General features: G+C 41.7%; 1 pseudogene; it reads right to left on the reverse strand.

Moving 5' to 3' along the window:
• Positions 1–503: 503 nt before the first annotated feature.
• On the reverse strand, positions 504–27,306 carry LOC127234953 (heat shock protein HSP 90-alpha-like; annotated as a pseudogene).
• Between the last annotated feature and the right edge of the window lie 521 nt (positions 27,307–27,827).

Here is a 27,827-nt window from a genome sequence, read left to right on the forward strand (position 1 = left end):
GATTAGGAGCTTAAAAATATGAATGAAATTAAACTTATTTTACATAGTCTTTCACTCTGTCTACACCCAGGCTGACATTGTAAATTATAGGATTGTCTATAATTTCCCATATGGTTTATTAACATAGTTGACATAAGTGATTGAAGAATCTGAGCTTACACTGATGTCAGATCCTCCAGTCATCATGTTCATTCAGTTCCAGGGGAGTCGACACTCAAGGTGAATTGTTTTAAAGTGATGAAATGAACCATGAAGTCTGTCTGATTTGGACAATCAGATGGTCAGCATATCTGACCAGAGTTAAATTCTAATCAATTCCATTTTCAACTTTGTGATTTGACTTTTGGGTCAGATTATGATATGGGAACTACATTGGATTGCAAGAAAATTGGAATGTAAGTAAGGTAACATGCGATAAATAATATAATACCATTAATACAAAGTAAACTAGTTAAGGCAGAATTTAAGACCTTATTTAGAGAAAAGTACTGTTGTACAGCTATTTACTTCAGATAGAAAAATTCACATGTAGAGGCAGGAGGATGTTCATAAGACTCAGGAAGTAACTGAAACAACAAGGCCCAGAAAGTACAAGATTTAGATCTGAAAATTAAGGTCCTGTTAGCATGTGCGGGGGGGGGGGGATCTTCCAGAATGAAACTGGAAGACAGGAGTGCAGTTTCACACAGAAAGATCACCAGATCCTTCACAGACTTGTCATTCTTGTCAGCCTCTGCCTTTTGCCGTAGGGTTTCAATGATGGAGTGGTCAGGGTTCTCTAAGTGTTTCTTTGCTGTCATGTAACCCATCATTGAGTTGTCTCTGAGGGCTTGAGCTTTCATGATTCTCTCCATGTTTGCTGTCCACCCATATGTGTTTGTGACAATACAGCACGGGATGTCACCAATCGGCTTGATACAACCACCTCCTCAACTTTTTTCTCCAAAATATCTTTTATAATTTCACAGAGGCTTTCAAATTTTGTCTTTTTCTCTTCCTGTTCCTTTTTCTCCTCTTCATCTTCTGGAAGTTCCAGTCCTTCTTTGGTATTAGACACCAAGGTCTTGCCTTCAAACTCCTTCAGCTGTTGCACACAGCACTCATCAATGGGCTTAGTCATATAGATCACTTCTAAGCCATGCTTTCAGAGATGCTCTACAAAGGCCAAGTTAGCAACTTGGTCCTTGGTCTCATGTGTGATGAAGTAGATGTGCTTCTGGTTTTCCTTCATTCTAGTGGAATAGTCCTTGAGAGAAACCTCCTCATCTCCAGAAGCAGATGTGTAGTATTGCAACAGCTCTGAAAGCTTCTGATTTTGAGAGTCTTCATGAATTCCAAGCTTATATTTTTTGAGAACTGCTCATAAAACTTTATGTAGTTCTCCTTGTCTTCTGCCAGTTCAGTATATAGTTCTAAGCATTTCTTGACCAAATTCTTTCTGATAAATTTCAAAATTTTGCTTTGCTGCAACATTTCACAAGATATATTTAAAGATCCTCAGAATCCACCACTCTTCTAATGAAACTCAGTGATTAACTTCTCACAGTTATCCATGATGAAAACTCTGTGCACATACAACTTGATATTGTTTTTCTTTCTGTTTTCAAATAGATCAAAAGGAGAATGTCTTGGACAAAGAGAAGGGCCTGGAATTCCAATTGTCCTTCAACAGAAAAGTGCTTTACTGTCCAGTGTTCTTCCCAGTTGTTGGTTAAGCTCTTGCAGAACTCTCCATATTCAACATTAGTAATGCCATCAGGATTTCTGGTCTATGAGAGTAAGGGTTTGATCTTGTTTGTTGGCAATAAGATTAATGTGTAGCTCCTTCCTAGAGTCTAGTTTACGAGAGTCTGTCAGACTCTAGTATCTGATCTTGTCCAGAGCATCTGGTGATTTTTAAATGAGCTCCCTCAGAAATATCTCCTCGTTTGAATAGAAAGCGTTGATGATCAAGGACATCAACTGGGCAATTTCTGCCTGAAAGGCAAAGGTCTCAACCTCTTCCTCCTCCATTGGTTGGACTTGGGTCTGGGTTTCTTTAGAGATCTCTGCTGAATGACCACACAAGAAATGTGACTGGCTGCACAGCAGGACACCGCCGCAACTCACATGGTGAGCTTTTCATGGTACTGTCTTTGAATCACCCAGGCTACTGTAAGTAGCCTGTCACCCACACTTTTGTAAGCAAGCACAGTAACCTCACTGCTTATTCAGCTAGAAAAGGATGGAAACACTTCTTTGTTTCGTTACCCCATCTAGAACAGACATTTATTCAAGTCTTCCTAGGAAAAGTCACACAACACAACTGGTATTGAAACAAGGACCAGCGGAACTAAAGATGAGTTGGGGAGGAGTTGGTGCAATGGAGACAGGTCTGAGAGTAGTCATGATATTGCTTCCTTTCCCCATGTGCTGTGGGGTGTCAAGCCTTTTTGCTGTCGTGTGGTTATAGGCCCCCTGTGATGAGTTACACATATAACTAAGGCCATCAGAGAACGGAGGGGTTCTCAAGGTGGCTCCCTTCCTCTATGTGGCCTGGGGTGGCATCCCTCCTGGATAAACATGGTCCATAACACGAGTATGGGAATGTTCCTAGAACTGCTGATGGGCTAGAGAATATGGGAAGAGGCTGGAAACAGGTTATCAGTTTCAAAATCTTTGCTGTGGGTGATGAAGCATACAACTGAGGCTTAGTTATTTTTTTCCTAGAAGAAACTTTCCCACAGAAGAGAAAACTTACAATGGGAAAAAAGAGTGCTGGTATTGCCTTAGCCTCTGATTTGTAAGTAAAAACGTTTAAGTGATGGGAGATGTCATTCTGTAACTATGTTTCTCATTCTGGTTAATGAATAAAGCACTGCTGGCCAATAGGAAAGCAAGATGGGGGGGACTAGGAGACAAGGAGGATTCGAGGACGTAGTAGGGAGGAGTCAAGATGGAAGAGGGAGAGAGCAGAATGCCGGCGGCCTCTCTCTCTGGTAAGATAAGACCACGTGGAAATACTTAGATTAATAGAAATGGGTTTATAAATAAGACAGAGCTAGCCTATAAGAAACAAGTACCTGGCCAACACCATTATATCAAATATAGAGTTTCTATGTGTTATTTGGGGCTGGTGTGGTGGTGGGACCAGACCAGCAGCGGGAAAAACCTTACTCCTTACATATGGCGCTAGAGCTTGGAAGTATTGTTTTGAGATGTGTGTGTGTGAGTGTGTGTGTGTGTTCCACTGGCAAAGTGGAAGGGATAGAAAGCCCAAGTTAGAACTGTGCTAAAGAGACTTCTGGGATCTCATGGGAAGTATCAGTCAGTGAAGAAGATAACTCTTGGGTCTGACCTCTAATACAGAAAGATGGGTTTATAGTTATGACCTGTTGCAAGAAACCATGATAATCAGTGAATCATCTACATTTGAACTGCTTGAACTCGGTAAGACTTTTAAACAAGCAAGGAAGTGTCTGCCACAGCCTGACTCGGGACACAGGGGCAGATGAAGTCACTTGGAGTGTGGTAGAAGCAGAGAAACCACAGAATGAAAACTACTCATCTGTCCTTGAGACAAAGACTGCATCGTATAAGGCGATCCCAGCTAAGTTGTTCCTTGATGGACTGGCTCATGAGCTCATAGAGATCCTTAATTATTACCAGCTGAGATCCTCAAGGGATCAGAAGACAATAAAGGAAAGGTTGGTGTTATTGAAGGAATTGGACATGAGAGAGGCAATAACTGATTTCCAATTCACTGGGCTTGACAGGACCACATCCATGGGAATGTTAAGAAAAAGGTTGATTCACCTGGGACCCGGAGCCTTATGAAGGCTTCTGTTACTATGCTGCACCCCAGGAAAGGGTGTGATCTCTACCAGGTAGCTAGGGGTCAGTAAATATGGACTCTCTAGCTGGCACGCAAATTTGGTTTGTAAGGTACTAAATCATTGAGCAGACTGTGAAAAGAGGAGCAATCGGGATGTGGGTACTGTCCAAGTTTCATGAAGGCAAATGAGACAGTATTTGTATAAGCCTGAGTTCCTATGGGAAAGATTAACAGAGCCAACTGCTGTGCTAATGAGCTGCTGGGAATCTAAGTCCCGAGCAACAGTTCACAGAAGATGATAAAATAGTGAAATGATGAAAGAAGAGCGTGTCAGGTGGGTGGACAGCTTTTTCCCGAGAGTACTCAGGGCACATTTCTTCCCAGTAAAGTCATGTAACGAGTCCTCTGTTTACAATCACCCTCACAAGCAGAATGTAATATAGAGTTACGATATACAGTACCTGTATCTGGGAAACTTATTATAGAGAGTTCATATGTTGTGGATCACAAGTCATTAGTTAGAAATGGGGAATTTGTCATGGCTCCAGTGATGGCAAGGGAGTTCACACAGGAAGTAATTGCTAGGATGGGCAACCGGAAGGTCTTCAAGCAGAATCAGGTATGAATAAACATATAAGATCACCCACAGATAAAGGTGTCTTCATTTTCTCCCCTATGCTTCGTACCAGTAGGTGTGGATGTAACAGTGAGTTATTTGGGAAATGGAAGTATGAAAAAGTGGGTTAGGGCTCAAGTAGCTTAAGGTGGCATTTGAGCAGAAGACAGCCATCTGGGGAAACAGTAGGTTTGCCCTGCCCATGGGCACAAATTGTTTTGGAGGGGACCTATTTAGCATCAGTGCTCAAGAAACGTGAAAACAGTGTAGATTAGGTATATATGATAGTCTGTATTAGAACACATACATAACATTTATAATTTAAGCATTGCTGAAACAGGAAGCCTCATGATAATCAAGATGAAATGACATTGATAAAGAGGAATTATGAAATGAGCCTCTGAGCCATATTTCAAGGAGCTTTTAAGGTTTGGATTTCTAGGGTATGGGTCTGTTTTCCAAGCCAATTGAGGAAGGTAAGAGACGTCTGTGGGAAAGACTGTGCCGAGGCTGTTTGTTAGTCAATAGCCCTTTAACAATTTTCACCTGTGTCTGCCACAGGTTGAACCCTGTATACTGACCACTTTAATGACTGGCTATAAAGTCACTGTTTATAAAACCACGTGTATCGTTAAGGCAGATAGAGTAAAATCAGATCTGCCTAGGTTAAAAACAATGTCTAACATGTCCTAGACGAGGTTCAACTATGTGAAGTCACTTGGAGCAAAGAGAGTTTTTTTTTAAGTCTTGAGTGAGTACAACGTGTGAAGTTGTCTGTGAGCCAAGCATTATAGCTCCACGCTAATCTCATTTAAGCTGAGACCAGGCTGTTTGTTTTTCTTCACAAAATAATTTAATACTAGACTGGAATTCTGATGGAGTTTTGCACACTTGCAACTTCTGGAGCACATGCAATCAGTAGATAAGACTGCCCTGGAGAAATACTAGCTAATATTTCAATTTGCCACACGGCCATTAATTCCTCTGAGCTTGACATTCCCATTTTTTTTTTAAATATAGTGTCCTTATATCATGTAACAGATCCCAATTACTCTTATTTTCTTTGCTAATTTTCCATTAGTTTTCTCCTTAATCAAATTAAGATATCTAAAACATTTAACTAAGCCCAAAGAAAGTTCTTTATGTCTATCTTGTCTATTGGCATCTTTGGAAAGTGATGCATCCGTGGCTATAACACAGAAAGAGTGCTTGAATTTGTTTCAGAAGATCACACATCACATATATAACCCTGCTACTTCCTTCTTTGCATGCCACTCCCTGACCAGAGCTCTATAGATCTGGGATATTTTGCTTAAACTTATTGACATTTGAAAAATTTGGGTCTGGCAAGATAAACACACTTGCTGTGGGAGCCTGGTGACCTGAGTTAGGCAATCTTAGAACTCATCTGAACATGGAAGGTGAGAACTAACTCCCTAAGCTTGTTCTCCACCCTCCAACACTTCTGCCATGACAATCTGTACCCAACCACAGAAATCCCTCTCCCATTAACAAATAACAAACAAAAGCCCTGGAAAATCCGTGAATGGAGCACATTGGGCTGAATGTACCGGGCCACCCATGTCTATGGGTAGAGAGACAAGCACTGATTTTCTTGTATTGTCAATGGGAAACGTACTGCTGATTTTGATCGATTAAGTTATCATTTAAATATCTTGCTGTAAATAGTTTACAATCTTATGAAAATAGTCGTTGACTATTATAAAATGTGAACGATATTAGATGCGAAACTAGCTCAGTGCTGTAGAGGGGGAAAGTTGGGAAAGTTTCACTTCAATTTTGTGTCAAGGAATTTGAGTTAGGGTTAAAAGAGCCCATATTTAGTGCATGTTTGTCTACACAATTAGAAATGAAGAAGATAGTAGACAAGGAAATGGTATTAAAAATCAATGAAGCATGACATCCTTGCTGTTGCTCTTTAATGTTGGCTAGAATATAAGCTTTATTCAGTGTGAACAATACAGTACTTATTGTTGGATAGATTCTATTCTAGAAAGGTACTTTGTTATTTTAAATGACAGGTTGAGTTTTATTGCTTAATTTTAACTGCCTCTCAATACACAGGCTTTGATTGCTGACTTTGTGCCAGTAATCTACTCAGCACCTTTTGGAAGATGAAGTGGGTCCATTTGTAATACAGATTGTGTGCTTACAAATAACAAAGAAAGGGTTTATTTGCTTGCCTGCTCATTTATTTTAAATCAATTCAATGTTAGCTGAAAACGGAAAGTAGGATGCTTCTTTGTAATGAAAACTGGGCAGGAAAAAAATCATTATACTCAGGAGAGTCGGCAAGAGTCCATTCATGCCTATTTGCCCGTGATTCAGAACCTGAATAAACAGGTGAGCCACAGCCATAACTTTTTGCCCTCTGAATGGTATATTTAAACTTAATATATAGGGTAAAGGGCTTCAGCGATGGGAGATTTTTTTTAGCATTTCCCAGAAGGCATTTGTTACCTGCTAAAACCTGTCAAAAATTGAGAAGAACAAGCACTTGGGTTGATGTCCATGGAGACACTGTTACGCCGCCACTTGTCCGTTGCAACCATCTCTACAAACTGACTCTGCAACTCTACACTTGATGGCAGTGTTCTGCAGCAAATCTGGAAAACGCTCAAACAGGATCAGCCTGAATTCAGGTTTATTAGGAAGCCAGACTCCATTTGAATGTTCACATCATTCTAATTAAGAGTCACCATGCTTTGTCAAACTCTACAAATGTCTTTAAAATGACCACGAAAGTAAAAAGACTGTGAGATGCGGACAGTCTTTTATGTAGACATAATAATGTTTACCCAAAACCTGAGTTCCCAAATTATCCAGATAGGGAAGAATACAATTAATATGCAATAAGCCGAAGGAATGCTGGCAGTCACTGGTTTCTTTGGATTCTGGGCCTCTGTTGTTGTTTATGTTTCTTTTGCTCATCTGTTTGGTGGGAGAAGAGAAGGGAAGTTTAGGTTATTTGGTGTCCTCTTGAGGTCTTGGTATATAAATGTGTCAGGATAGAAATCACATCTTTCAGTTTTGAGTTCAGGGCTCTCCGAGAGGAAAAAAAAAAAAAAAGACAAGAAGATAAAATTTTCTAAGGTAATGTAAATATTTAACTACAAATAAGTGATCTTATCTTACCATATGTCTGTCTGTGCGTCTGTGTTTGTGTATGTGGGGGGGGAGGCACAGACATCGATTTCGCTAACCCATATATTTATTTCTGGATATGACTGCTAGAGCTACGCTATGCAGCCATCCACATTTCTATCCCAAATGCTGCTCAAGATTTCAGATAATTAAATATTTGTAGTCACACCGAGGAACAGAATGAATAGCAGGCTTTCTAGTTAGAGTTTGTACATATGCATAGTTTTGGCATTTGCTGGTCTCAGATGGAATTGAGGCTGATGAAATTTATTCATCACTGTCACTCTGATGCATAGTGCGTAAGTTCATCTGCCGTATTAGTCAGCCAGCCTCACTTGGCCTCTGTCTCAGGTGGGACAAGGGCTGTGTAGGGGTCTGTGCAGGGTGAGGTAAAGTGTCAGCCAGTGTTTTCAGGAAGAGCAGCCAGATCTTTATGAGGGAATGGTCCTTCAGAACAGCAGTCTTCTTGTTTGCTACCAGAGTCGCTTTGAGCCTCACCCAATCATTTGCTGCTCATCGGTCATTTGTCTCACAAGAAGCCATACAAAAGCACGTGTAGCAGTGTGATACTACTTCAGACCTGTGAGTTTAGAAAATGGTCAGTCTGAATGGCTCCCATTCGTGCAAGTACTGCTCTTGTAGAGGACCCAGGTTCAGTTCCCAACACCTACATGATGCTTCACAACCATCTACGACTCCAGTACCAGGGGAATCTGACATCCTCTTTTCTGGGTGCCAAACATGAACATAGTACATATATATATATATATATATATATATGAAAGTAGGTAAAATGCTCATATGTGTAGAATTAAATCAATGTAAAAACAGTTTTATACGAGACAAGAAGAGACCATCAGAAAGGACAGACGGTATGATAGAGTAAGGAAGGGCAAGTGCTTCAGAGCTCGCCAAGGGAGTAATAGAACATCAGACAAACGCTGAGTGTAAGGCAGGCAACAGACAGGAAGGAAGCCAAGTTCAACACAGCTTCAGCCACATGGCTCCCGAGCAAGGGGAAGGAAGCCAGAAGTCTCACTCAAAAGATAGGGCAGGTGGCAGTTCTGATCATGTGACTAGTCCGCAGCCCTCCCAAGCAGGTCTTAATGAGGCAGTGATTCTTCTAGACAATGGGCCTGCAGCTGAGAGGAATCCCATCTTGTCATTCTGTGTGACTTAGATGGCTTCATAGGGTTGTGACTGGGAACCATCTTGAGAGACAATCTATTGTAAGCTCCCCTAAGGATATGAAAGCAGGAATAACCACAAGCTTGGGAACCCAAGTTTAGTTGATCCCAGTCCTACAGTGAGAACATTCCCGGGAGGCAGCTGTGGAGAGCCTAACACCAACAAGCCCCCAAGTAGAGGTGGTGAGAGGCTTGCGAGAGGCAGTCAAGAACACAGGAGAGGGTGGCTTCACGGCAGTGGCCAGAAGCCAACCTTATCACTTGGGAATAGCTTTATGGTTTGGCAGCTCTAAGCCTGGGGTTAGCAGGTGGACCAACATCTAGGGCCACCCATCTGCTTTTTACTGGTGCAGATTTTGAGCACTGAGACCCCATTGGAATATTTGATACCCATAACTACATTCCTTTAGTAGAGTGATAGATACTTACGGGATTTGAAATGTATGCAAAAAAAAAAAAAAAAAAATCCTCCCTCCCAGTGCATTGGCGTTAAGCTCCACAAGTGGAATGTTAAGCATCTCAAGGGGTCACACCTGGGGAGCCCCAGGAGTGTGGGGGAATGAGTTTGCCTACATAACTACAAAGATGTGGGTCAGTGGAATCACACTGCATACAAAAAGATACTCTAATACAATGAACCTAGTTTTGGTGGATATTAGACCCTTTCCCAAAACAAGTTCAATAGCTGCATAAGACATAAGGAAAAGTCACACATGAAACCGATCCCCACCTGTTTACACATAACTGGTGATCTCCAGTTTTTGAGAATTAAGGAACTGCTGCAGCATTCCTGCCTCTTCCTTGCCTCTGTCTCACACACTTTATCTGTCTTTCCCTACCTTGGTCTTCCTCCATCTTATACCATAACTTTAAGCAATATTTCTACTTTGTTGAATTAAAAAAAAAACCTTTACTGTGCTTATGTTTTCATTTGCCCTCATGCATTCATTTAATTTTCTTTACCCATTTTCATATTTCTTTGTATTCATGATATCCATTTAAAAATAATATTTTCAGGTTTGGAAATCTCATACGTGGGCATACAATGTACTTTGACCTTATCCACCCATCATGACTTTGTTCAATTCTTCCAAATACCCACCAAGCCCTTCCTCTACCGATTTCAAATCCTCCCCCTTTTAATTGGTTTAATTGGTTTAATGAGACCAGTTATTGATGATCGTGTATGGATGTGTGGAACTATCACTGATGGCTTACCATGTGGCTACATCCCCAAAGAAAAGTGATTCACGTCTCCTCAGCAGCCATCATCTGCTGATAGCTCCTCTGGAGGGGTGGACACCAGTGCACCATTTCCATATTCGTGTTTAAATTTTGATCAGCTTGACCTTGTGCAAGCAAGTGAACTGCTGTGAGTTGCTGTGTGCATCAGCCACGTCACATCCAGAGGGTAGCACTTCATAGCTCTCTTCTGGCTCTCACATTCTATCTACCAGTTTTCTGACCTTTGGATGGAGGGAAGTTGATGTGGATGAGTTATCTATGACTGGGCACCAACACTTACTTATCTGTGTAGCAGTGTTAGCGATTGTCCAACACACACACACACACACACACACACACACACATACACACACACACACACACACACACACACACACACAGTTCCAGTATCAAGGTTGAGAACATCACAGGTATGGGTACAAAGATAACTAGTAAATGTATTTTGACAACAGGGGCATATATAGAAGTAACATCATTAGTTCCCTTCTGCCAAAGCCTATGATCTCTCCAGTCATGGGTTTTTGAGCAGTCATTATATTTGTGTTGTGCAGAATGCTTCCAATCAATCAAAACGTTGTTGGCTACCCCTATAACCAATGTGTCACTATTGCACCAGTAAGTGCACTTGCCTGCCAGCTCTGATTGTAGCCCTCAGGGTCCAGTGCCAAGTAAGATCACTGATGTCTTTTCTCCCTTAGCAGCCTAGGAAGCATCTTCTAGTACCCTGTAATCTATCCAGTAGGGAGAGAGTTCCCAGGCAGTTTGTGATTGGTTTCTTAATATCTTGCAGCCTAAGTGGTTGGTGTCCTCAGCAGTAGGACACCATCTAGACAAATGTATATGAAAAACGTGGTACATACACACAGTGGAACCTAAAGAAAAACAAAACCATAAACTTTACAAGTCATTGGAAGGAACTAGAAAAAAAAAATCATACTTAGTGAGATCACACAAGCTCAGAAAGACAAACTCTGCATGCTCTGTCTTGTATGTGAATCTTTTGTTTTGTTTTTAGCTAGAGTCGTTGTGGAACCCAGGTGATAAGAAGTAGACCATTAGGAGTGGACCTCCTAAGGGGAAGGAGACAGTAAACTGTAGGTAAAATGAAGTAGACAGAGGGAATCCCAAGGGTGGGAAGATTGAAACATTGAAAGGATTCAAAACGAGGAGATGAGGAAGACGAGGAAGACTTAACCAAAATGAAGGGTTATGAAAAGCTGCATGGAAACTAACAATATTGCAACGGATGTAAACAATGTAATTACAAAGGAGTGTAGGACACAGGGCACGTGGAGACCAGGGAGTAGGGTTGGGTTAACCAAAACTAAGGATGTATAAGTAAGTCATGGAAATCCACACTTTGCAGGATAATTAAAAAAAAAAAAAAGTATAAAGAAGACTGGTCAGAGCTATCCAGCATGAGGGCAATCCTGCTCCCAGAAGGTGTGGGTTATTGAACGATGATGGGTGTGCTTGGTTCAGGATACTTCTCTAGGAATTACTGGGCAGGAGGTCCCAGAGACACCCAAGACAGGCCATCGCCACCAGTCTCCGTTTCCTATTCTTATTATCTAGTGTTTTAATTTTCTTCTATTGTGCATTTATGAGCTTTATGCTATTAGTTTCTACTTTTACTTTAAAAATCTCACATTCTTATCTTTTATTCAGCTCTTACATTTATCAGATTTTGTTTTCCAATTTTCTTCTTATTGGAAAATATTAAAAACTTTTTTCTTATTGTTTTTTTCTAATCTGTTATGTTTATCTTCTGTTCAATAGTATTGTTTTATATTCTTATTTTCATTTTTAATTATTTTGTTTAGCTTCTCTTCTCTATTTTTCTGACTCCTTTTATTTATTTACTTACTGTTTTCAATTTATAAAAATTTAATTTCACAGCACACTCAAGCTTATCTTGGCTATTTTCTGGTCTTTTGGCATTGCTAATGTAATTGGTGAGATTTAAGTGATTTTAATGTGTTTTTATGTTTTATATAACTTGACATTGTCATTATAACAGTTTTCTTTCTTCTTAGTGAGTGTTATTGATGAGATTCAGTTTTCTACAAAGTTGGCTGTTCCAATAAAATTTCTAAATAAAACCTCAACAGATGTCCAAAACAGAAACACTGGAGACCATAAATCCTCAGCAACTTAATTCAAGGTTATAAAATAGATAGCATAGCACAGATGAAGACCTTAAAAGTTCACAGTAAAAATGATTACTGCTATAAAAGAATATACAAATGAGAAGATGAATTCAATTCAGGGCTTGGTGAGGAAAGTCAACTAACACAGAGAAAACAGTCATCAGAATGAATTGGGGAGTCAGCAGTTCAGATGAGAGTCAGAAATGGGGATGAAAATTTCAGGAAGAGAAAATGAATATAAAAACTGAAATGTTGACAATGAAAATCTCAGTGAGAAGTTACAGCATTCCACATGGTGGCTCACATCCTTCCATGATGGCATTTCCAGGGACCTTACCCCTCTTCTGACCTCTGCAGGCACTAGGCACCCACATGGTAAATCTCCATACAAGCAGGCAAACACTCATACACGTAAATATAAAAAAATTCAAAAGATAATGGAAAGAATAAACTTCATGAGAGGAAAGGAAGAATATAGCTGAGTTAGAACAGAGTCCCGCACAGTCAACACATTAAACTGGCAATACTAATCAACCTCACTATTCTTTTATATACAATCCTTAAATGTGATTATCATGATTTTGGTATATTTATAAATTGTTTTCTATATTACCAAGAACACGCTCAAAGCCATACCAACTCTAATATCTACTAGAATGTATGATACAGGGGCAAATATACTGGTACTTGTGGGCTCTGCAGTTAGGAACATTTGCTGCTCTTACAGGGCTCTATGGAGTTAAGTTCCCAGCACCTTAGTTTCCAAGTTCATTCCTGCCTTCCACTCCAGCTCCAGGATATCTGATGCTCTTTTGGACTCCTTGAACACACACACACAAACACAAACACACACACACACACACACACTCGTGTGATCACACACACTACCTATACATGTATGGATCTATCTATCTATCTATCTATCTATCTATCTATCTATCTATCTACATATATATATACACATATATATATAAAACACATCACAATGAAATAAACATATCTTACTATCTATAGCATAAATACAAAATATTTACTTATGTAAATTTTTCGACAGGTTCCTACGAATTGTTTGCCCAGATTTATCACACCAAGGTTGAACGACTGGTTCAAGGGAGACAGGCTATCTCACAACCTGAGCAGAGCTTGACAGCATTTCCCGAGCGGTGCTGGTTTTGCAGGTAAGAGAGATGAAAGAGTAAATCGATCTTGGCAGCTTCTAATTTCATCAGCTGGTAAGCCAGAGTAGGAGTCCCTGCAAGAAGGCCCGAGAGGCCATTGCATGAAGCTGGAAAGATGAAACCTAAGTAGCAATGACGAGCCGGGGATGCTAAGAGTATGGGATGTCCTGTAAGGAAAGGTTCAGCCAGCGGGAGAGAAAGGCTGTGTGTGCTATAGGCAGCAAAGCTGGAGGCGCAGAGCTCCACAAACCCTTTAGAACCCAGATAATTCCATCGCGAGTCCCAGATGTCCGACACTGATCTGCAGGACTTAATACTTGACCTGTTGCTTTTAGCCTCGCTTTGGTCTGATCTTTCATTGCTGTAACAATACTTCTCTGTTGTGATGGAGATGCTCACTCATTGTACTTAGGGGACATTTTTGTTGTTGTTTATAGGAGCTCAAGGTTAAGGGTTAGCCTTGAGTTTCAGAAGAGATTTGGATTTTGTACTTTTAAACAGTTGGACGCTATGGGGACTTTTGAAATTGGACTCGGGATGGGCACTTTGCATTGTGGGATGGGCACTTTGCATTGTGGGATGGTTGTGAGCCTATGGGTGCAAGGCTGTGGTTTGAAAGTGCTATGTTTGAGTGTTACCTTCACAAGAGGTGGACTTGTAACACTTAATATTGATTGCCAGTTCGACAGGACCTAGAATCACCCAGGAGACAAAAGCTTTGGCCGTGTTTGCAAGGGACTGGGAAGAACGCCACAAGAGCGGACTAAGAGATCTTAAAGGAGGTGGGAGTGGTTACTAAACAGCAGAGAGGGTCATGAAACACAAATGGTGTGAAGTCACAAGGAACAGTATTGGGACAGAAGAGAGGGACACGGAGAAGAGCATTAGAGGGATGTGGGAAGAATTTGGGGAAGTGAGTAAAAACAAAGAATGTCTATAAATTCTGCAGTGAAAGATATTACTTTGTATGCTTACAACAGCTAATAAAAATAAAGGAAGCAAAGGCGGGGATTAGCTGGAGGAAGGAGGGAACCTGATGTCTTGGGGCAGAGCGGAAAGGGTAGGAAAGTTGGCTATGGGGCAAATAAGGACAAACTATAATGACATATGAATGCGCCACAACAAGACAATGGTTTTATTCTAACCTAATTTTTAAATGATAGAAAAGATAAAAATATAACCTCAGGAATGCTAACTTGTAGCAAAACTTAAAAATCACACACAAGGTATTTAAAACTAGGAATACAATTTATAAATTTGGCAACAAATCTATACAACCTATGAAGGCATTGGAGCATAATAGCATAATGATAGAGACTATACCTTATCTTTAAATAGATATAACGCTATGGTCAATTTGATTATTTTAGAAATTACAAGACAACTCTGCACGCACACTAGATTAAGACCATTAAAAGCATATTTGCACACAGTGGGGTTAAAGCACAGATCATGAGACAGTGTCTACAAACGCCCTTGATATTTGGGAATTTAGACAGGTTTGAAACTCCCTTTGTCAATGAAAAGAACCATAATGTAAATTAAACTGTGATAACGAAAGCCTATCATATCAAAACTTGGGGGAAGAAGTTCACAGCTGTCATTAGTTTACTGCCTTCCACATCCACTTTCCTTGAATGCTGGAGGCAAGGCTGTTAACTGCACCAGATTCTGTCAGGAATGGGGATCTGGAAGGACACTGAGGCCAACCCAGACTTCTTCCTGATTTTTCTCCTTTTCGCTTCCTAAGCTGGATGGAAACTAGCTCTGAGAAGGATACCAGTGACCCTCCTAGTGAGTTTCCTCCTGTGGTACTGCCTCACCAACAGCTTCCCCAGCATCCTGGACTGCTTTTCCCAAGTATATCCATCCTGTAGATAGCCTATGTATTTGTTATGGGCATCTTTTTTCCCTGGCATCTCAGATGGTAGCTTTTGAGTAATTCTACCAATCTAACTTCTCAGTCTGTGACTCCCCAATGAGCGATGGATCTTGTCTTGAATCATATTGTGTAGGAGGGATGGTGCTCTCAGATTTCCCCATGAGTGCTCTTTCTCAGCTCTAGAAAGTGATATTTGATCCCTGTGTATTCTATTCTGTGCTCATTAGCATTCTCTTTATAACATGGCATGCAATTCTTTGCTGTAATTAATAATTTAATAGTAAATTTATATGCAAATTGCCAGGCTCTCCTTTTTCTCTCCTGGTAGAAACCTGACTACTACACAGAAAAGAGTCTGTTGAGTTAAATTTATAGTATTTAACACACAAAATGGGAGAAGTTCAAAATTAAGGGTCTGCCATCTATCTCAGAGGATGCATGCTAATTACACATACTAATATATAAACAGAATAGCTTCTTGACACCTGTGCTGGCTAGCTTTTTGTCATCGTGACATAAGCCGGAGTCATCTTGAAAGAGGGAATCTCGGCTGAGAAAATGCTTCCATCAGATTGCTTGTAGGCAAGCTGGTGGGGCGTTTTCTTGATGGATGATTGATGTGTTAGGGCCCAACACATTGCGGCCAGTGCCATCCTTGGGCAAGTGGTCCTGTGTCATATGAGAAAGAGCAAGGCAGAGAGAGAAAGCCTGTCCTGGCCTCCACTTCAGCTCCTGCCTCCGAGCTCCTACCTCCAGTTTCAGCCTTGCTTTGCTTTCATGGTGCTGATACACCCTTTCCTTCCCAAGCTGCCTTTGGCCATGGTTCTATCAAAGCAACTGAGGGCAGAGTAGAATAACATCCAGGTTCTTCTAAAGGGTTCGTTTTTACCTAAAAAGTAATTACCACTATAATTCTTATGTAAGAAAAAAGAGATCATACTGTCGAAGAGAATGTTTGAAATAGTCAGCATTCACTTGTGATAAAAATATTCATCAAGTTAGGAATCCAAGAGTAATGCGGTAATTAATATTCATAAAAATCCTTGGCAAGTAGCAACTAGTGGTGAAACTTTTAGGAACATTTCACCTTTAAGACTCAGAACAAGACAAGGAAGAAAACTGGCCAAAAAACAATAACATGTTGTTTATAAAATCAAAGGCTGGTAAACTGGGCGATATTCAGTTTGTAAGCTTTTACATACCAAACAAATCATTAAGAAATTCTGTATTGTCATAGAATTGGATGAGATATGTAATGTACAGCAAATAATAATTATGTATATATGAGTACATATCATGTAACATATATAATTGTAAATACAATATATAGTAATATATAGAATATAGTAACTAATTGATAATAATTACATATGCTGATATAATTTTAAGTAATGGGCAGTCCAGTGACAATGTGAATAGAAGGTCTGAACATTCAAGGAAGGAGACCATTTCAAGGCCAAGTATGTATAAGATACTAGATATTATCCTCAGTGTTACAAATAAAAATAGAAGTAAATATAGTGTTTAAAGTGTAGCCAGTTGGCATATGTGAGCCTGTGGGTGCACACATGCAGATTTCTGGGCCCCCCTGAATGTCAGCCTAAGGAGAGCTTGAGGTACAGAGAGAGATGGGGGAAGATATCTAATGCCCTTCTCAGGCCTGCATGCACACGTGCACAGGCATATGTCCATCTGTACTCAAGTGTACACACTCCATGGAAACACCTGACCCTCCCATGCAGATAAAGAAGGGAATTGGAGTTCTGGCTTTCACTTGTAGTCCGAGTTAAACACACAAACAGGAGTCCCAGGGGAGAAATCATACAGCTTTAGCCTCTCAGGCTTGCTTTATTTCACTGGGCATAACCGTTCCCATTTCCAACCATTGATCTGTATAGTTTGCGGCCAGCTCTCCTGGGGTCCCAAAGTGTGTGTGAGGGGCCCAGCTCTCCTGTGCCCACATCGCTGTAGGTAGTGGGTGTCACTGGGGGACCTCGGGGCCAGCTCTCCCGAGCGCAGTGGCAGGTGAGGGGCAGGGCTCTCAGCACAGTGCTCCGATGTCAACATGATGTCAGGTGGCAGCCCAAACCACGGACTTCCGAATGGCCCTCGGTGGCAGCCCAAGCCTGGATGTCACTGTGGCCTCAGGTGGCAGTGCAGGCTCCTCATGCAGGCCATCGCGGCCATCGTGTCTCCAGTTTCATCCCTGTGTGTGTGTGTGTGTGTGTGTGTGTGTGTGTGTGTGTGTGAGAGAGAGAGAGAGAGAGAGAGAGAAGTGTGGGAAGAAATTATCCCTGCGTGTGTGTGTGTGTGTGTGTGTGTGTGTGTGTGTGTGAGAGAGAGAGAGAGAGGGAGAGAGAGAGAGAGAGAAGTGTGGGGGAAGTTAGAGGGAGGGAGAGAGGGAGAGAGGGAGAGGCTGAGAGAGAGAGAGGAGGGGGTATAGAGTGAGAAAGAATACAGATGATTGTGTACTTTCATGGCAGGAGTTACTAACAAAGTGAGGTAAACAACAGATGGTAACTCCAGTTTTCCGGGATCAATAAACGACTCGAGGTTTATTGAGTTATCAAGGATTCTGTACTACGCGGAGTGATGTTTCTTTGATTAAGTGCAGAAGATTTCCTCCGGACTTGTTACCCTTGTCAGTCAAGTTTCCATCAACATTGTACCTACCCTTCATTCCAGCTAGGCCTTCCTACAAGTCCCCGGGGCTGCATCTCAACCAGCAGGCTTTGCCGCCGTATCTGTCCAAGCTTCAGGTGGCACCCGGGCGTCTCTGCCCAGGCATCTGTTGGTTTGTTTCTGGTTGTCCGTTCTTCAACTGTGCTGCATGCCACACCCACTTGAACCTGAGGTTACTTTTTACATTTCTGCACCTGCAGATTAAACAGTTAACAGCCTCCAGTGTTGTTACAAGAAGCAGTAGAATATACCATGTAGAAGTGGTCTAATGTGATACTTTTAATTTAAAGATATTAAATAGAATGTATAAGGAAAATGATGTTTTAATACTATAAAATAGTAAACAAACATTTCATTTGAGTCAAGAATCACAGTCAGTTATTATATAAATATAGTGTAATGATGTCTTTGAATCCTTCTTTGGGTTTCTATGCACAATTCAGAAATTAATGTGATCAGAAAAGATGCTTTGGGTTTTAACTTTTAAAAAATGGAGTTTGATAATACAGCACCCCTTCATGATAAAAGTCTTGGAAAGATCATGGACACAAGGGATGTTCCTAAGCATAATAAAGGCAATATATAGCAAGTCCATAGCCAGAATCAAATTAAGTGGAAACTTAAAGCAATTCCATTAAAACCAGGGACAAGACAAGGCTGTCCATTCTCTTAATATCTGTTCAGTATAGCACTGGAAGTTTTAGTTAGAGCAATAAGACAACAAAAGGAAAAAGTGAATGTTCTGTTTGCAGATGACATAGTAGTATGCATAGGTGACCCCCAAAATTCTACCAGGGAACTCCTACATCTGAGAAACACCTTCAGTGAAGTGGCTTTATACAAAAATAACTAAAAATAACAATAGCTCTCCTTCCTATATACAAATGACAACTGTGCAGAGAAAGAAATCAGGGAAACATCACCCTCCACAATAGCCATAAATAATATAAAATATCTTGGGATAACTCTAACCAAGCAAGTAAAAGACCTCTATGAAACGAACTTTAAGTCTTTGAAGAAAGAAATTGGAGAGAGATCAGAAGATGGGAAGATCTTCCGTGTTCATGGATTGGTAGGGTTAACAGTAAAAATGACCATCTTACGAAAAGCCACCTACAGATTCTATGTAATCCCCATCAAAATTCCAACACAGACCTTGAGATGACAATACTCAACTTCATATGGAAAAACAAAAAACCCAGTATAGTTAGAACACTCCTTTACAAAAAAATAACTTCTGGAGGTACCACCATCCCTCTGTCCTGCTGTACTACAGAGCAATAGTAATAAAAACTGCATGATATTGGCATAAAAACAGTCAGGTTGATCAATGGATTCAAACTGAAGACGCAGAAGTAAATCCACACACCAATGAACACTTGGGTTTTGACAAAGAAGTCAAAATTATACAGTAGAAAAAAGAAAGCATCTTCAACAAATGGTGCTGGTCTAACTGGATGTCTGCATGGATCAGAATGCAAAGGGATCCATATCTATCACCCTGCACAAAACTCAATTCCAAGTGGATCCAAGACCTTAACTAACATAAACCAAGATACACTGATTCGGACAGAAGAGAAAGTGGAGAGTAGCCTTGAGCATATTGGCACAGGACACATTTCCTGAACAGAACACTGGTCGTGCAGGCACTAAGACTGATAATTAACAAGTGGGGCCTCCTGACACTGAAAAGCATTTTTAGTAAGGCAAAGGACACCATCCATAGGACAAAAAGGCAGCCTACAGAATGGGAAAAGATCTTCACTAACTCCACCTCTGACAGAGGGTTGATATCCAAAATATATAAAGATTTCAAGAAACGAGATAACAACAAACCAAATAACCCAGTTAAAAATAGAGTACAGATCTAAGCAGAATTCTCAATAGAGGAATCTCAAGTGGCTGAGATACACTTAAATAAATGTTCAATGTCCTCAGCCCCCAGGGAAATGTAAATTAAAACAGCACTGAAATTCCATCTTACACTTGTCAAAAGGCTGAGATCAAAAACACAAGTGACAGCTCATGCCGGAGAGGATGTGGAGCAAAGAGAACATTCCTCCACTGCTGGCGGGAGGGCAAACTTTGGAAATCAATACAGCCACTTTGGAAATCAAAATGGCAGTTTCTCAGAAAACTGGAAATCAGTCTAACTCAAGACCTAGCTATACCACTCCTGGGCATTTACCCAAAGGACACTCCACCATACCGCAAAGACATTTGCACAACTATACTCATTGCAGCTTTATTCATAATAGCCAGAAACTGGAAACAACCTAGATGCTCCACAACTGAAGAAGGGATAAAGAAATTATGCTTTATTTACACAATGGAGTGCTACTCAGTGGGGGGAAAATGAAATCTTGAAATTTGCAGGCAAATGGATGGGACTAGAAAAGATCATCCCAAGTGAGGTAACCCAGGCCCGGAAAGACAAACGTGGTATGCAGTCACTCATAAGTGATGTTAGCTGTAAAATAAAGGAGAACCATGCTACAATCCACAGACCCAGGGACTCTAAGTCACAAGGGGGAGGGGGGCTGGGGAGAGGAATGCATGAATCTCACTGTGGAGGGGGATAGACTGAATATTGCCTGCCAGTGGATGGGGTGCGGGGTCTCGGAGGGCTAATGGGGATAGGAACAGGAGGGATCGGGTTGGGGAAGGATGGAGGGAGAGGGTACCAGGAGAGACAGGCAGGATCTGGGGGCATCTCTGGGATGAGCTAGAATGCAAGAGTAATGGAAACTCCCAGGAATCTGTGAGTATGACTCTAGCTAAGACTCCTAACAATTGGGGTATGGAGCCTGAACCAGCCATCTCCTGTAACCAGGGAAACCTTCCCGTGGAGGAACTGGGACACCAACCCAGCCACAAATCCTTTGAACTACATTTTTTTTTTCCTGCTCACATTATGTGCCGAGGTAAAGATGGCACAGAAATTGTGGGCGTGACCAACTAATGACCGGCCCAGCTGGAGACTCCTGCCATGAGAGTGAGCTCACCCCCCCCCCCTCAGGGCCAGGATCCAGTGGGAGGGAGCTTGCCCTCTCCCACCCCCCAAGGGCCAGGACCCAGAGGCAGGATACCACAGAGACCTAGCATGGAACCAAACACAAATGGGGAAAAGTCAATGAAAAGATTCCTAATGATACTCTGCTATACTCATCGAGTGGTGCCTAGCCGTAGTGTCATCAAAGAGGCTTTGTCCAGCAATTGATGGCAACAGATGCAGAGACCCACAGCCACACAGTAGGAGGAGCCTGGGGAATCCTGTGGAAGAAGGCGATGGATTGTAGGACCCAGTGACGTCAAGGGAACAATAAGAAAACACACAGAATCAACCCACCTGGGCCCACAGGGGCTCATGGAGACTAAACTGACAACCAGGGAGCCTGCATGGGACTGACCTCTACATATATGTTACAGCTGTGTATCTTGGTCTTTGTGTGGGACACCAGCCACTGAGAGCAAGGGATGTCTCTGACTCTGTCACCTGACTTTGGGACCTTTTCCTCCTGCTGGGTTGTCTCACCCAGCCTTAATAGAAGAGGAGGTGCCTGGTCTTACCGCCACTTGACGTGCCGTGGCTGGCTGGTAACCACAAATAACACGCCCACCCGTATTGGAAGAGAAACAGTGCAGGATGAGTTCGTTCGTGGTGTCGGGGAGAAAAGAGGTCGGGGGAGGAGGGACTGGGCAGAGAGGAGGGAGAGAAAACATTGGTTAGGTTGTAAAAACAGAATAACAAAACAAAACAAAAAAAAAAAAAAAAAAAAAAACCAAGAAGGAGAAGGGTCACAATAGTTTATTTTAGTCATGTTTAATGAATGTACTTTTCACGGGTCTAATAGGAGGATAGTCAGAGCTTATTAAGAAAGTTAATAGTTGCTATTGTAAGGTAATCCACACAGAGAAACCCAAGTGCATGTTCACCAGTTATTGAACTATATAAATCCAGGCACATATTTTATAATTTTTTAAAAATTATTTTTACAGTCCAACTCCAGTTCCCTGTCCCTCCCCCTTCCCTTCCTTCCCACCTCTCCCATCCCATCCCTATCTACTCCTCAGAGGGTATAAGGCCTCACTTGGGGAGGCAGCAAAGTCTGGGAAACCAAGTTGAGGCAGGACCAAGCCCCTCCCCCACTGAGTCAGGTTGGGCAACGTATGTATCCCACCATAGGGAATGGGCTTCAAAAAGCCACTTCATGTACTTAGGATAAGTCCTGGTCCCACTGCCAGGGCCACCTCCCTAAACAGATCAAGCCCCATAACTTTTAGAAAGTTTATAGCTCCCTCCCACTTCTGGTTCACCATCTCTGTTTCCTGTCTGCAGCTGATGATGTGATCTGTCAGCTTCCTGCTCGGGCTGGCTGATGCATACCTCCCCCACCATTATGGACTCTTCCCCTAGAACTGTAAGCGAAAATAAACTATTCCTTCCACAAGTCACTTGTACTGTAGCCATGGTGTCTTATCACAGTAACAGAAAAGTAACTAAAATACCTAGATACCTCTCTCTACTTAATGTGAAAATAGTGATGCATGTCTGTGGCCTAGGCAGTATGCATCTTGTTCTCTTCTCTGTTCTTCAGGAGTCAAAGGAATGTCTCCAAATTTCCTGGAATGATATGCCATTTCTAGTGGACCTGTTGTAGTAGAAATTGCCAGCCAGCCCTGTTTCCAGATGTGTTCTCCAGTTCCTACTCAGTAATACAATTCATGCTGTGTAACTGGGCAGTCTTTCCAGGAAAAATAAAAAATACCATGTTTCTACGTATCGACTATGAGATGTTAGCAGGATAACCATGTCCTAATTGCATAGGACATCCCTGAAAATGTCTTACTTTGATTCCTTCTCTTATCTTTGTCTGCCTGTTGGAATGCTGGTGTAACGGATTTTGAAATTAAGCCTACATCCCAGTTATTGAAAGTGAATAAATTTGTAAGGACTATAGATTTATTTTTAGCAAGAGAGGGATATAATCTCTGTAATCTACTAGTATCTAGGAGGATTTGTCTCCTACACAAATCTAGTCTTAATTATGATATTTCTGTTCTTCCATTTAGCAAGTTGCTTAAGTTTTCAAAGAAATTTGTTCTTTGTATGGAATGAAATTATACACCTTGTTCTTCAAGTGTTGTTTTGTATAATGCGTGGAAGTTTTATGCAAAGAGATTAGTTTATGTTCTAAAAAGAACTCATAATAATCTTAAAATCTCTATGACTTAAATATGCTTAAACACTGGATAATTAATTCTATATTTCTAGGTACATGTCAAATAAAACAACACTTGGTTATATTTGTGTCTACCCACTCTGATGTTTTTGTAGTACTTTAGGGTCATCATGTTGGAAAATACACTGTATTATTTTCAACTTGCTGTTTTCCTGACTTTCTCATTTAAGTGAATATCATTTTATTTCCTAGTTGGGCAAAATTTAATGTAATCAAGACAGTCCTCAATAGCTATGTTTAACTAATTTTGTCAGTTTAGCATACAATTAGGCATAAGTATTCCAGATAATGTCATTATAAATTTCTTAATGCTTAAAATAAGTGTTTTTATAGCATGTATTAGTTATATGTAAAGTGTTGGATTATGGCATTTTCGTACATGTATTTAATGTAGTTTGAGCATATTCTTTCCTCCCCACAACCCCCTTCTTCCTCCTAACTAGGCTCCCTTCTATTTTCAGGTCATTTTCCCCTAAGTTACTCATTTTAATGACACGATCAATTTCATCCAGGTTTTTACAGAAGCTCTTTAGCCTTTAATTGATATTTTTAATCAATTGATAAATTATCAATAACTAATTGATCAGTGTATGTTGTCACAGCAAATGAAAATAAACCAAGCCATACCGTTACCAGGCCATAGTGTGTCTTAAGCAAAAAGGTCTTGCCGTTTAGTTTTGGTGGACAACCAGCAGCAGTGGTGATTGCCTGCACTGTTTGGGGCTCGAGGAGACTTCCTAACCAACAACCCATCCTCTGGCACTGGGATTACATTTGCGAACAGTTTCTGGGAGTAGCTATACCTACCCCTGTGTTCAGGACATGTCGTAAACTCTTAACAAACATTCATATACCTCCCTCTCCTTGACTTCAGTTAAGGTACTCACCTCAATTGCATTTGTTAAGGAATCTCAACATTTGGTTTTCAACATACTAAGAAAACCACAGAATGCCCCTCCCCACAAGACAGAGTTTCTCTGTGTATCCTTGGCGGTCTTGGAACTCACTCTGTAGACTAGGCTGGTCTTGAACTCACAGAGAACCACCTGCTTCTGCTTCCCGAATGAGGGGATCTAAGGCATGCACCACTACCACCCGGCTTGTTTCAGACATTTTTATTTTTTGTTTTTCTTTAAACTTATTTATTTTATCTTCATTTTATTACTTATTTATTTTTTTAAAATAAAATAAAATAAATATATATAATATATACATGGCTTCCATGTATCCTGTTGGGAGCCAGTCCAAACCAAGGCTTTCTCAGGGGCCCCGATGATAGGACAATGGGAACCCTAGTTTTGTGCCCTTGCCCAAGGGCAGACTTGGTAAGGACCAGTCTAGGGCTGTGGATGGAGCCTTGAAGGAGTTAAGGCTTCAGTTCCTAAGAACCCGACTTTACCCATGAAGGGCTGCGGTTGTCAGTCCTAGGGCAGTATGTATGTCTGAGGCTCTGAGCCTCTGAGGCTCTGAGCGCTCTTTGCCTGTGTTGTTTGATGTAGATTTCGGCTGATCTGGGCCCATCCCACCCACCCCTGAAAACAGTATATAGGATGCTGTACTTGTGAATGAACTTGCCAGCCGAGTCTTCAGTTCATGTAGACCTCGTGGTCCAGCTTTCTGTCTTTATTTTCTCATCCCTGGCCCCTTTGACACTCGCTGCTGGACTCTTACTCCTGTGGTTTGGGTCACTACCCTCTTGCTCCCTCTCAAATTCATAGTCTGTTTCTTTAACTGCATATATATGTATATAAATAAGCATACACACATATTAGATCAATATGTGATGTGGATGTCCTTCTGTACACTGTGAATATGTTTTATTACCATTGGTTAACAAAGAAGCTGATTTGTTCAATATCCAGGAAGAATAAAGCTAGGTGGGAAATCCAAACAGAGATATGGAGAGAAGGAAGGCAGAGTCAGGAGATGCCGTGTAGCTGCTGGAGGAGTAAGATGCCAGAGCATTACTGGCCAAGCCATGACCACGTGGAGATACACAGATGAATAGAAATGGGTTAATTTAAGTTGTAAGAGGTAGTTAGTAAAATCCTGCGCCATTGGACAAATATTTATAATTAATATAGGCCTCTGAGTGGTTATTTGGGAACTGCAGGCGAGAGAGAGAGATGTCCAATTACTAATGTGCACTGAGCACATTGTTGCTGGCGTGCTATGATCTGAGAGCTGACCATCCGGGATCGTATAACCGTGGGCAGCTCTTTGTCCTGATCGCGGCATTCTTTACTTGACTGTGCGTCCTTGTCCAGGCTTGGTCCTCCAGGAGCGTTCCCTCTTCCATGTCATCTTGCCCATTGATGTGGCCGTTGTTCAGGTCCCATCTAGATAGCTGTGTTGTTGAGGATTCATGGATGACAAATCTCCTCTGGCATTTCTAGGAGATGCAGTCTCACAGGAGACTTTGTTCCTCTATGTTCCCTGAGCCTCAGGTGTAGGAGTTGTGGATAAATCATGTATCTGGTGATGACGGGTGAATGGGCATTTGTCTGTGCACTGCCTGCATTGTTCACCTTGGAGGCCAGTAGAGGGCACCAGATCCCCTAGAATTGGAGTTACAGATGCTCATGTACCACCATGTGCATGCTGGGAACAAACTAGTGTCCTCTGGAAAAGCAGCCAAGTGCTCTTAAACAGGTCTCTCTCTTCAACTTCTTGGATTTTCTGATTTTAGTTAGTTTTTTTAGTTTTGTTTTTTTTTTTAGAACTCATACATCTATAATGTGTTTTGATAAATTCTACCCTCCCATTCGCTCTCAAGTGGGTTCTTAAACAACAGAGATCAGATGAAGTTAGGAGGAAGACAACATGTTTCATTTTCCTTTAAATTACAAGGATATTTAAGCATCTTGTTTCAAAATTTTGTCTCCACTACATGCTTGTGAATACAAATCCAATCCAAAGTACACAGCATGGCTTATAAAATTTTGTGTTCTGTTTCTACTCTCTGCCTCTTAACTTCAGCTGTAAAAATACAATGTGTGAACTAAAGCAATGCACCTTTCTAACTACGTGTCAGGAACTAGTTTTCTTAACCCAACGAATAAATTTATGAGATAAATATTACTGTCAGATTAGGAAAATGAGGCCTTGAAAGACCAGACACTCACGTAGCTCTCTGTAATGAACAAATACCGGAAGCAGCATTCCAGACAACGCTCCAGGACACAGCTCGACCTGCCCTGCTAAATGCAAATGTACTGTACACCCCCCCCATTTGTTTTTATTGTTCACAGTGTTCCAAGGTTTTTGGAGTGTGATCTGCTGCATGCGTGAGAAACTTTGTAATCTCATCGTGGTGTGCTCCTCTGCACAGGTCCCTGACACTGGTCACGTGATACTGGCCTTCTGCCACGTGCTGGGGCAGTGTCTGCTTTACGCTTGCTTCCTGTCCCTTGCCCCTTATTGTCATTATTTGTTTGCATTTATCATAAGTTTATGAGCATAACATAGTGCTTGTACAGAGTAGCCTTTGCATTCTATAGGTGTGTGCTGTACACAAGAATATGAAAAAGAAGTAAACTTATGCACAAAAGAAAGTCATAACAACGGTGTGACCATATGCATGGTCACTAACACACGAGTGTGTGCGGAGAACAAAACCAAGTCTATGACGTGCAACAGGAAAAGAAGCTCGCTGAGAGTCACACAATCTAAGCACGGGATTTAGGTTTAGCCTTGGAGCTAGCACTGGATTGATTTCATAATTCTATTTTTCTTCCTGATCCTACTGTGGTTCTTAAAGCAGTTTATTTATGAAAAAAAGATGGTTCCATGAAGAGATCTGAAAAATCAACTCTAATGAAATATAGACAGATACGACCCTGTGTGCTTTCAGCTTCTCGGGATAGACGATTCTTTTGTGGGAAGCAGACACTGACTGATGGTGTCTGGGGAAAAAGAGAAACTTCGTTCCTTTCCTCAGATATGTCTTTTAAGAAGAAAAACTTCTGTCTGAAAGGATGTGAGTCTAGGTTCGCACCTTCCCCCAGTGAGGGGACAGCAAAGGGGTATCCAGTACTCGGCTGTCAATCTCACTGCCCCCCTCCTCAGGCCTCTCCTCAGGCCTGCCCTCCGAGCCAGAAAACGGTCTGGCCAGAACTGGCTTCGCATCTTGCCTTCTACTCATGCCAGGCTTGGCTTATCACAGTGTCTGTGATGGTTACTGTCCTTGGGGGTCTGTGACAGTTACTGTCCCTGGGGGTCTGTGACGGTTACTGTCCCTGGGGGGGGGGGTCTGTGATGGTTACTGTCCCTGGGGGGGGGTCTGTGACAGTTACTGTCCCTGGGGGGGGTCTGTGATGGTTACTGTCCCTGGGGGTCTGTGACAGTTACTGTCCCCCGGGGTCTGTGACAGTTACTGTCCCTGGGGGGGTGTCTGTGACAGTTACTGTCCCCGGGGGTCTGTGACAGTTACTGTCCCCGGGGGTCTGTGACAGTTACTGTCCCTGGGGGGGGTCTGTGATGGTTACTGTACCCGGGGGGGGTCTGTGATGGTTACTGTCCCTGGGGGGGGGTCTGTGATGGTTACTGTCCCTGGGGGGGGTCTGTGATGGTTACTGTCCCCGGGGGGGGGTCTGTGATGGTTACTGTCCCTGGGGGGGTCTGTGATGGTTACTGTCCCCGGGGGGGTCTGTGATGGTTACTGTC

This window comes from Phodopus roborovskii, unplaced genomic scaffold (assembly GCF_943737965.1).
Source record: "Phodopus roborovskii unplaced genomic scaffold, PHOROB, whole genome shotgun sequence".
Taxonomy (NCBI): domain Eukaryota; kingdom Metazoa; phylum Chordata; class Mammalia; order Rodentia; family Cricetidae; genus Phodopus; species Phodopus roborovskii.